Genomic DNA, 12,735 nt, shown 5'->3' with positions numbered 1-12,735 from the left:
AAGTTGGTTGTCAGTAAAGTCCTTAAAATGAAAGTTGAAGCAAAAAGTAGAACCTGTGAACTGAGCAGAAAGGAGCTGAAGGAGAGGAGGCAGAGGCAGGCAGATCTCTCTGCATTTGAGTCTAGCCTGGACTACAAAGTACGTTCCAGGGTATTCAAAGCAGTTACACAGGAAATTCTCCCTCAAAAAACAAACAAACAAACAAACAAACAAAACTAACAACCAAAACATCCACTTCAGAATCCAACACGGGATTAAATTCTAATTCTTCAACTTTCTTGTTGTCTCTGTAAATAATTGTAGGGAAGGCAGCTTGTTATCAAGTCTCTCTAAACCCAAAATTCTTTGTGTATCAAAGGGAGAGCTAACAAACATGCTTCCAGGCTGTGTATAAAATTCAAGAACAGAAGACATACAAGAACTTTTAAAGGCATAGTGCTTTCTAGGTACTTGGTATTGTGTAAACCCCTGTGTTTTTTTTTTAGAATTCACCCCTCTGATTTATGCAAGAAGTACAAACAATGCCCAAAAGAGAAAAGAACTTGTGAGTTTGAATCTCTGGAAATGTAAATAAGGGTTCTAATCACTTCCAGCAACTGATTCAACACCACCGAAGGACAAGCTGCTTGACAAGGAGGACCTGTAGGAGACTTTCAATCAGTTTCCCCTGGATGAAAATCAACACTTACTGTGTTGGTACTGTCTTGTGACCAACTGACTACTCTTCACTGGTTGCTTCAAGGATAGAAGGTACAAAGCAAAATAATTATTCAATGAGCTTTCCAGGTCACACTAGAGTAGATGAAGGTCACCAGAAGATACGACTTTGAACAGAAGTGACTGTTCTCATTGCTCCTACACTCCTCTAGGCTAGGGTTATCCAGTTAGTTGTCAAAGTTTATGTACTTTGCATCAGCTGCTACTTCTCTGAGTCTTCCTGGCTGCTTCCTATTTCTGATCCTAGGTTAAATACAATAGCATGTAAAGAGTTCCGTGGCAGCACATAATATCCCTAGTGATAATTTATCCCTAGTTGACTTCTGAAGCTTGTTCAGCACATTTTTGGATTAATTATTCTCCCTACTTGTTGGAACCTAGAGGAACGAAAATCCAACTTAACAGAAGAATAAATATAGCTAATTGAATGAGGGAAGTTTGCTGTACATGGATAAAATAATCTCTTTCAAAATGATACAAGTGATTTTAAAATGATTTACTGCCTCATATTATCCTTATGAATTATTCACACTTCTCTTTTTACCTCCTTTAACACAACCAAGGAGGGAACAGAAAATTTAAGGTGTCTCTGTCTGTTTCTTGCTGTGTGATTCTTTAAATTTAATATTCATATCATGTGTTTTGATCAAATCCATTCTCCTTCCCTCTTCTCCAACTCCTTCCTTATCTTCTTAAACATTCTTATACCCCTCCCAACGTCATGTGGTCTTTTTGAACCCACTAAATCCACTTAGTACTGCCAGTATGTGCATGAGTGTTGAATCATTTACTGAAGCTCAGGGGCTGAATCACTAAAGAAAATTGACTACCTTTCCTCAATAGCAATCAATTGCCAATAACTTCTCAGCTAGGGATAGGATTTCCTTGGCCTCCAGCCCATCCATGCTAAGATTTTGGCAGGCTTGATCTTGTGCAAATCTTGTGTATGTGGTCCCAGCAGCTGTGAGTTCATATGTGCAACTGCACTGTCAGTTCTTATTTCACTGAAGATGTCTATTGCCCAGGCTCTTACAATCTTTAAAGACTTTTGATTATTGAAAATCATTCTCATAATAAAGTTGTAAATCTAAAATTATAAATTTAATAATTTAACATTTTACTTTGAAAATAAAAGAGAATGTGTTTCTGATAATCAACTGCATTGATCTTATAATCATATATTTGCTGGTGTCTGTCTTCACAGTCTGTTTGGAAGTATAAATTGAATTCCTACCACACATAATAGAGAACATTCTATGCTATAAACACAGAGGCTTAGATGTTTATAGCTGTGATGTTACTACTAGAGTAAGAACAAGAAATGGAGGAACAACCTGGATATCTGAGTACCTACTAATTCTTAACCTCTATTCAGATTTCTATATCGATAGAATGAGAACATATATACATTCTAATTCTCCTAAGAATCATTGGACTTAAAGTTTATTGCCTCATTTTCAAAATTAGGAGTCTTGAAGTAGGTATGTATTAGTTAATTTTCTCATGATCAGGCAGGTAGCATGAGGTAAGGCCACAATTCAGTACTGATTCTCTGACTCAAAAGTCTGTGCTCTTTTCTCTGTACCATATTGCTATCTATAAATATGCTTCTTCAGATTTGGAGCAGGAAATTCACATGATGATCCTGGAGTATCTTATAATTCCTAGCAAGGAAGCTTTCAAAGAGTACCAAGTTTATACGAAAAGGACCCAGAAGCCTATTTAAACAGGCTCCCAGTTGCCAAAGAGGGAACAATGTTAGTCTCAATATGAAGAACGTGAGGGGATTAGAACATCAAATTTGCTTAAATCCATGAGTTCATCATTAAACATTTAAATCACTCACTGAATACACTAGTAGATGCTAGTGAAATAGAATGTAAATTTGAATTTGGCATTAACATTGCTGTCAGAGACAAAATGGCCCTCTGAATAGCAAAGTAGTAGGAATATAGAAGCAATTCATCTAGCAAGGAAGGAAAGGAAAATAAAATAAAAGCATCATTTTGCAATACTCAGTGAATGAGTGAATCTAGGGTCAATCAAGTGTTTAAAAGTCACATCAACAGAGTCATCCAAATAGGTTTTTCCTAAGAGAGAGCACAAAATCATGAAAGAGTAAAATATTTTATACAATTACACATCTATATTTACACAATATAAATAAATAAATCATATGAGGTGAGTCTTCTTAAGCCTCTGCAATAAACTACTAATTTAAAAGTAGCTCCAAGTACTGTGAATCATACTAAACTTAATTAAGCGAATTCCAGATAAGGACATACAATAGTTGGGAAAGGGCAGAGAGGGAAAGCAAGGAAAGAGATACCTTGATAGAGGGAAATATTATGGTGTTAAAAAGAAACTTGGCATTAGGGAAATCCCCAGGAATTCACAAGGATGGTCCAGCTAAAAATCTAGGCAATAGACTGGCACTCCACTGACTCATGTCTAAAATCCATATACGAGTGAGTACATACCATGTTTGTCTTTTTGTGACTGGGTTACCTCACTCAGAATGTTTTCTTCTAGTGCCATCCATTTGCCTGCAAATTTCAAGATTCCATTGTTTTTTTCTGCTGAATAGTATTACATTGTGTAAATGTACCACATTTTCTCTATCCATTCTTTAGTTGAGGGGTATCGAGGTTGCTTCCAGGCTTTGGATATTACAAATAATGCTGTTATGAACATGGTTGAACAAATGTCATTGCTGTATGAATGTGTATCTTTTGAGTATATGCCAAAGAGTGGAATTGCTGGGTCATGTGGTAGACTGATTCCCATTTCCCTGAGGAATCTCCATACTGATTTCCAAAGTGGCTGTACGAGTTGGCACTCTCACCAGCAGTGGAGGAGTATTCCTCTCTCTCTACATCCTCTCCTGCATAAACTGTCATTGGTGTTTTTGATTTTAGCCATTCTGACAGGAGTAAGATGGTATCTCAGAGATGTTTTGGTTTGCATTTGGTTGCTAGGGATGTTGAGCACTTTCTTAAGTGTCTCTCGGCCATTGTAGTCTCCTCTATTGAGAATTCTCTATTTAGTTCTGTAGCCCACTTTTTAATTGGATCCACTGTTGTTTCAGAGACTTGCTTCATGAGCTCTTGGTAGATTTTGGAGATCAGCCCTCTGTCAGATGTGGTGTTAGTGAATATCTTTTCCCATTCTACGGGCTGCCTTTTTGTCTTGTTGACTGTGTCCTTTGCCTTGCAGAAGTTTCTCAGCTTCAGCAGGTCCCATTTATTAATTGTTGATCTCAGTGTCTGTGCTACTGCTTTATGCTCAGGAAGCGGTCTCCTGTACCAATTTGTTCAAGGGTACCTTCCACTTTCTCTTCTAACAGGTTCAATGTGATTAGATTTATGTTGAGGTCTTTAATCCATTTGGACTTAAGTTTTGTGCATGGCGATAGACATGGGTCTATCTGCAATCTTCTACATGCCAGCATCCAGTTATGCCAGCACCATTTGTTGAAGATGTGTTCTTTTTTCCATTGTATAATTTTAGCTTCTTTGTCAAAAACCAAGTGTTCATATCTGTGTGGGTTATTATCAGGTTTTTCTATTTGATTCCATTGGTCTGCCTGTCTATTTTTATGCCAATAGGAAGCTGTTTTCAGGGCTATAGCTTTATAATAGATCTTGAAGTCAGGGATGGTGATGCCTCCAAATGTTGCCTTGTTGGACAGGGTGGTTTTGGCTATCCTGGGTCTTTTGTTTTTCCATATAAAGTTGAGAATTGTTCTTTCAAGGTCTGTGAAGAATTGTGCTGGGATTTCAATGGGGATAGCATTGAATCTGTTGATTGCTTTTGGCAAGAATGCCATTTTTACTATGTTGATCCTACCTATCCAAGAGCATGGGAGATCTCTCCATTTTATGGTATCTTCTTTTGTTTCTTTCTTTAAAAACTCAAAGTTCTTGCGATATAGGACTTTCACTTGTTTAGTTCGTGTTACTCCAAGGTATTATATGTTGTTTGGGGCAGGGAAACAGGAAGGACCCTAAGAGAGACATACATTGTACCCTAGAGATGGTGGAATGAAGCAAGATCACTTGATCAGATTGAGAGCACAGGGTGGGGGAGGGGAAATGGAGCCAGGAAAAAGAGAGGGAGAGAAGAGGAAGGAAGAGGAGGACATGGGGGAGCAGGAAGGTTGAGTTGGGGGAAGAATAGAGGAGAGCAGGAAAGGAGATACCATAATAGAGGGAGCCATTCTAGGTTTGAGGGAAGATCTAGCACTAGTGAAATCTCCAGAGACCTACGAGGATGATACCAACTGGCAAACTAAGCAGTAGTGGAGAGACTACATTAAATGTCCCTCCCTAATAATGATTTTGATGACTGTCTTACATACCATCCTAGGACCTCCATCCACTGACAGAAGGAAGCAGAGGCAGAAACCCACAGCTAAACACTGAACTGAACTCCTGGACCCCAGTGACAGAAAAGGAGTGATGAGTAATGGGGTCAAGACTGAGCTGGTTAAACCCAGAGAAACAGCTGACCTGAGCAAGTGGGAGATCTTGGACCCCAGACTGATGGCTGAGAGGCCAGCATGAGACTGATCCAGACCCCCTGAATGGGGGTGTCAGTGAGGAGATTCAGGCACTCTATGGGGTTTTGGGGTAGTAGATCAGTATTCATCCCTGGCACCCAAATGGACTCTGGGGACCCATCCCACAAAGAGGGATGCTTTCTCAATCTGGACACTTTGGGGAGGGCCTGATTCCAGGAGTATGGCTCAGAATTTATCTGTGGGTCCCTGCTTCTGCTTCGATAAGCTACTGGATGAAGGCTCTTGGAATGGCAACCAAGGTAGTCATCAGTCTCATTATAGGGGAAAGGCGTCAAAGGGAGCCTCTCCACCACTGCCTAGATTTTTAGTTGAGGCCATCCCTGTGGATCCCGAACATTTCAGCAGTGGTAGACCTCTCTCCAAACCTGTACTGGCTCCCTTTATCAAGGGATCTCCTTTCTTGCCCTCCTCTATTCCTCTGATGTTTAAGTGCTCCTGATTTCTCCTGTTCCCCTTCTGCCTCCCCTTCTACCCCGTCTCCTTCACAACACCCTGCTGTCTCCCCCAATGCTCTTAATTTGCTCAGGGATTCTTGTTCCCCTACCCTTCTTTGGGGTACTATGTGTTCTTCTTTTGGAGTGCTCCTTGTTTTCTAGTTTCTCTGGTGGTGTGGATTGTGGGCTGGTAGCCCATTGTTCTATGTCTAAAATCCATATATGAGTGAGTACATACCTTGCTTGTCTTTCTGTGACTTGGTTACCTCATTCAGAATGTTTTCTTCCAGTTGTATCCATTTACGATATCTTTGAATTTCAAGATATCATAAAAAATCTCAAAACCAACAAATTCCTAACACAAAATATCCAGGAAATATGGGTCACCGTGAAGAAGACAAACCTGAGAATAGGTACAGAAGAAGGCGAAGAAATACAGCTCAAAGGTACAGAAAACATATTCAACAAAATCATAGAAGAAAACTTCCCTAACCTAAAGAAGGATATGCCTATGAAAATACAAGAATCTTACAGAACACCCGAATCTTACAGAACACCAAACAGGCTAGGCCAGAAAAAAGAAGTCATCTCACCACAAAATAATCAAATCATCAAACCTACAGAATAAAGAGAAAATATTAAGAGCAGCTAAAGAACAAGGCCAAATAACATATAAAGGCAGACCTATCTGAATTATACCTGACTTCTCAGTGGAAACTATGAAAGCCAGAAGATCCTGGACAGATGTCCTACAAACGCTAATGGAACAAGGATGCCAGCCCAGACTACTATATTCAGCAAACTGTTCAATTACCATAGATGGAGAAAACAGAATATTCCATGACAAAGCCAGATTTAATTATCCATGAATCCAGCTCTACAGTGCTGGAACGAAAACCTAGACCCAATGAAGATAACTATACTCACAAAGACATAGGCAATAGATAATCCCACTTTAACAAACACCAAAAGAAAAAGTGAGAAGAACCTACACACAATAACTCCACTACCAATAAATCAAACACAAACAAGAATCATCAATCAATGGCCATTAATATCCCTCAATGTCAACGGTGTCAACTTGCCTATAAAAAGACACAGACTGGCAGAACGGATGCGAAGACAGTAACCATCCTTCTACTGCATACAAGAAACACATCTCAACATCAAAGACAGACATTACCTGAGAGTAAAGGGTTGGGAAAAGATTTTCCAATCAAACGGTCCCAAGAAACAAGCGGGTGTATCAATCCTAATGTCTAACAAACTAGACTTCAACTTAAAATCAATCAAAAGAGATGAAGAAGGACATTTCATATTCATCAAAGGAAAAGTCCGTCAAGATGAAGTCTCAATTTTGAACATCTGTGACCCAAATACAAAGGCAGCAACATTCGTGAAAGAAACATTATTAAAGATCAAATTGCACATAAAATCTCACACATTAGTAGTAGGAGACTTCATCACTCCGCTGTCACTGCTAGACAGGACCTCCAGACAGAAACTTAACAAAGAAACAAAAGAACTAATATAAGTTATGCTCAACTGGGTTTAACAGACATCTATAGAACATTCCACCCAAATACAAAGGGATATACCTTCTTCTCGGAGCCACAAGGAACCTTCTCTAAAATTGACCACATAATAGAAAACATAGCAAACCTCCACAGATACAAAAAATTGGAATAACCCCCTGTATCTTATCAGACCACAATGCATTAAAATTAGAATTCAACAATAACACAAATCGCAGAAACCCTACAAACTCATGGAAATTGAACAATGTACAATTGCACCGTCCCTGGGTAAAGGAAGAAATAAAAAAGAAATTAAAGACTTCCTGGAATTCAATGACAATGAAGAGACAACATACCCTAACTTATGGGACACTCTGAAAGCAGTGCTGAGAGGAAAGTTCATAGCACTAAGTGCCCACATGAAGAAACTGGAGAACAGTCACACTAGAGAATTAATAATACAGCTGAATGCTCTAGAACAAAAAGAAGCAAACTCACCCAGGAAGAGCAGACGCCAGGAAATAATCAAATTGAGGGATAAATCAATCAAGTAGCAACCAGGAAAACATTGCGAAGAATCAATGAAACAAAGAGTTGGTTCTTTGAGAAAATAAAAAAATAGACAAACCACTGTCCAAACTAACCAAAAGACAGAGAGAGTGAATGCTAATTAACAATATCAGAAACGAAAAGGGGGACTTATCAACGGACACTGAGGAATTCCAGAGAATCATCAGGACATACTTTGAAAATCTGTACTCCACAAAATTTGAAAATTTAAAGGAAATGGACAATTTCCTGAATAGATACCACTTGCCAAAACTAAATCAAGAACATGTAAACAATCTAAACAGACCTAATAACCCTTAATGAAATAGAAGCAATTATCAAAAGTCTCCCAACCAAAAAAAGCCCAGGCCCAGATGGCTTCAGTGCAGAATTCTACCAGAAATACTCCTCAAATTATGCCACACAATAGAAGCAGGAGGCTCACTGCCAAACTCTTTTTACAAGGCTACAATTACCTTGGTACCCAAGATACACAAAGACACAACTAAGAAAGATAACTATAGACCAGTTTCCATCATGAACATCGATGCAAAAATACTCAATAAAATATTAGCAAATAGGATTCAAGAACATATCAGAAAAATCATCCACCATGATCAAGTAGGCTTCATCCCAGGAATGCAGTGATGGTTCAACATTAGAAAATCTATCAATGTAATCCACCATATTAACAAACTGCAAAAGAAAAACCACATGATCATCTCACCAGATGCTGAAAAAGCCTTTGACTAAATCCAGCACCCCTTCGTGATAAAGGTCCTTGAGAGATCAGGGACAACAGAAACACACCTGAACATAATAAAAGCAATATACAGTAAACCAAGAGGTAACATCAAACTAAAGGGAAAGGAACTCAATGCAATTCCTCTAAAATCAGGAACAAGGCAAGGCTGTCCACTCTCTCCATATCTCTTCAATATTGTACTTTAAGTTCTAGCTAGAGCAATAAGACAACAAAAGGAGATCAAGGGGATACAAATAGGAAAAGAAGAAGTCAAGCTTTCACTATTTGCAGATGATATGATAGTTTAATTAAAATAATAAGTGGCCCTGTTATATATAGATGAGAGATTGGCTGAGAATGAAATCAGAGAAATGCCACCCTTTAAAATAGCCATACACAGTATCAAATATCTGGGGATAATGTTAACCAAAGACATGAAAGACCTGTATCGCAAGAACTTTGAGTCTCTAAAGAAAGAAATCGAAGAGGATACCAGAAAATTGAAATATCTCCCATGCTCTTGGATTGGTAGGATCAACGTAATAAAAATGGCAATCTTGTCAAAAGCAGTCTACAGATTCAATGCAATCCCTATCAAAATTCCTACACAGTTCTTCACAGACCTTGAAAGAAAAATCTCAACTTTATTTGGAAAAACAAGACTCAGGATAGCCAAAACAACCCTATACAATAAAGGAACTTCAGGAGGCATCACCATACCTGACTTCAAGCTCTATTATAGAGCTATAGTCCTGAAAACAGCTTGGTATTTGCACAAAAGTAGACAGGTAGACCAATGGAATCGAATTGAAAACCCTGATTTTAACCCACACACCTATGAACACTTGATTTTTGACAAAGACGCTAAAATTATACAATGGAAAAAAGAAAGCATCTTCAACAAATGGTGCTGGCATAACTGGGTACTGGCATGCAGAATACTTCAGATAGATCCATGTCCATCGCCTTGCACAAACCTTAAGTCCAAATGGATCAAAGACCTCAACATAAATCCAACCATGCTGAAACACTTAGAAGAGAAAGAGGGAGGTACTCTTCAATGAATTGGTACAGGAGACCGCTTCCTGAACATAACAACAGTAGCACAGATACTGAGATCAACAATTTACAAATGGGACCTCCTGAAAATAAGAAGCTTTTGTAAGGGAAAGGACATAGTCAACAAGACAAAAAGGCAGTCCACGGATTGGGAAAAGATATTCACTAACCCCACATCTGACAGAGGGCTGATCTCCAAAATTTACAAAGAACTCAAGAAACAAGTCTCCAAAACACCAAAGGATCCAATTAAAAAGCGGGCTAAAGAACTAAATAGAGAATTCTCAATAGGAGAATCTAAAATGGCTGAGAGACACCTGAGAAAGTGCTCAACATCCTTACCCATTAGGGAAATGCAAATCAAAACAACTCTGAGATACCATCTTACTCCTGTCAGAAAGGCTAAAGTCAAAAACACCGAAGACAATTTATGCTGGAGAGGATGTGGAGTGAGGGGAACACTCCTCCACTACTGGTGGGAGTGCCAACTTGTACACCCACTTTGGAAATCAGTATGGAGATTCCTCAGAAAAATGGGAATAAACCTACCACAAGACCCAGCAATTCTACCCTTAGGCATATATACAAAAGATGCAAATTCATACAACAAGGACATCTGCTCCACTACGTTCATGGCAGCATTATTTGTAATAGCCAGAACCTGGAAGCAACCTAGATGCCCCTCATATGAAGAGTGGACAGAGAAAATGTAGTACATTTTCACAATGGAGTAATACTCAGCAGCAAAAAAAAAAAAACAATGGAATCTTGAAATTTGCAGGTAAATTGATGGCACTAGAAGAAACCATCTTGAGTGATGTAACCCATTCACAAAAAAGATCAAACATGGCATGTACTCACTCATATATGGATTTTATACATGGGTCAGGATAGTGCCAGTCTGCATTTTCACTGACAGAGAGTCTGGGAAACAGGAAAGAACCTAAGAGACATATGCATGGTACCCCAGAGTAATGAGGTAAGATCTTCTGAACAGATTGGGAACACGGCAAGGGGTGGAGGGGTGGGAGCTGGGAAGAAGAGAGGGGGAGAAGAGTCAGAGAGAGTAGGTCATGGGGGAACAGGCAGGTTGAGTGGCGGGTAGAATAGGGGGAGAACAGGATGAGAAATACCATAAAGAGGGAGGCATAGGTTAGAAGACAGATCTGGCACCAGTGAGACCTCTATTGATCTAAAGGGATGACACCAACTGGCATGCTAAGCAGTAGTGGAGAGACCACCTTAAATGCCCATTCCTGATAGCGAACTTGACATCTACATTATATGCCATCCTAGAACCTTCATCCAGTGACTGATGGAAGCAGAGGCAAACACCCACAGTTAAATACTGAACTGAACCCATGGAACCCAGTGACAGAGAGAGAGAGGAGTAATGAGCAAATTGGCAAAGAATGGGCTGGCGAAAACAGCAGAGAAAGCTGGTCTGAACAAGGGGGAGCTCTTGGACCCCAGACAACAGCTGGAAGGCCAGCATGGGACTGATCCAGACTCCCTGAGTGTGAGAGTCAGTGAGGAGGCCTGGGCAATCTCTGGGGCCCTGGGCAATAGATCAGTGTTTATCCCTGGCATACAAATGGACTTCGTGTGTCCATAACACAAAGAGGGATGCTCTCTCAGCATGGACTCTTTGGGGAGTGCCTGGACCCTGCCCTGAGTGAAACGACAGACTCTGGATATCCCCTGTGTGGAAGGAAGTGGGGATAGGGTGGGAGCCTGGGGGGATGGTGGGGGGTGCAGGAGGAGGGGAGAGAGAGGGAACTGGATTTGACATGTGAAGCAAGCTATTTAAAATTTTAAAAAAGCTAAAAAAAATAAAAGAACTGGCTGAGAAAAATGAACCTCAAAGTTCTTGCTATACATGTCCTTCCCTAGTTTGGTTAGTGTTACCCAAAGATATTTAATGTTGTTTGTGGCTATTGTAAAGGGTGATGTTTCTCTGATTTATTTCTCAGCCGATTATTTGTCTATGTATTGTAGGGTTACTGATTTTTTTGAGTTAATCTTGTGTCATGCCACTTTGCTGAAGGTGTTTATCAGCTGTAGGAGTTCCCTGGTAGAGTTTTTCCAGTCACATATGTAAACTATCATACCATCTGGAAATAGTGAAAGTTAGATTTCTTCCTTTCCAATTTGTATCCCCTTGATAGAAATTCAAGTACAATATTGAAGAGATATGGAAAGAGTGGACAGCCTTGTCTTGTTCCTGATTTTAAAGGAATCAAATTTAGTCTGTTCATTTAGTTTGATGTTGGCTGTTGGTTTGCTGTGTATTGCTTTTATTATGCTTAGATATGTTCCTGTTCTTCCTGATCTCTCCAAGACCTTTTTCATGAAGGAATACTGGATTTAGTCAAAGGCTTTTTCAGCATCAAGTGAGATGATCTTGTGGTTTTTCTTTTTCAGTTTGTTTATGTGGTGGATTATATTGATGGATTTTTGTATGTTGAACCATCCCTGCATCCCTGGGATGAAGCCTACTTGATCATGGTGGGTTATTTTTCTGATGTGTTCTTGGATTCGATTTGCCAGTATTTTATTGAGTATTTTTGCATCAATGTTCATGAGGGACATTGGTCTGTATTTCTCTTTCTTAGTAGTGTCTTTGGTGGCTTGGGTACCAAGGTAATTGTAGCCTCTTAAAAAGAGTTTGGCAATGTCCCTTCTGATTCTATTGTGTGGAGCAATTTGAGTAGTACTGGTATTAGCTCTTCATTGAATTTCTGGTAGAATTCTGCACTGTAACCATCTGACCCTGGGCTTTTTGTGATTGAGAGAATTTTGATGACTGCTTCTATTTCATAACAGGTTATAGGTCTACTTAAATTGCTTACCTGTTCTTCATTTAATTTTGGTAAGTGATATCTACTCAGAAAATTTTCCATTTCCTTTAGATTTTTGAATTTTGTGAAGTACAGGTTTTCAAAGTAAGACCTGATGATTCTCTGGCTTTCCTCAGTGTCGGTTGTTAGGTTCCCCTTTTAATTCCTGATTTTGTTAATTAGCATTCTCTTTCTGCTTTTTGGTTAATTTGGATTAAGTTTTGTCTATATTGTTGATTTTCTCGAAGAACCACCTGTTTGATTCGTTGTATTGTTTTCCTAGTTTCCACTT

The sequence above is a fragment of the Mesocricetus auratus genome, unplaced genomic scaffold (genome assembly GCF_017639785.1).
Source record: "Mesocricetus auratus isolate SY011 unplaced genomic scaffold, BCM_Maur_2.0 Super-Scaffold_100003, whole genome shotgun sequence".
NCBI classification, from domain to species: Eukaryota; Metazoa; Chordata; class Mammalia; order Rodentia; family Cricetidae; genus Mesocricetus; species Mesocricetus auratus.
Note: the sequence above shows the minus strand (reverse complement) of the source record.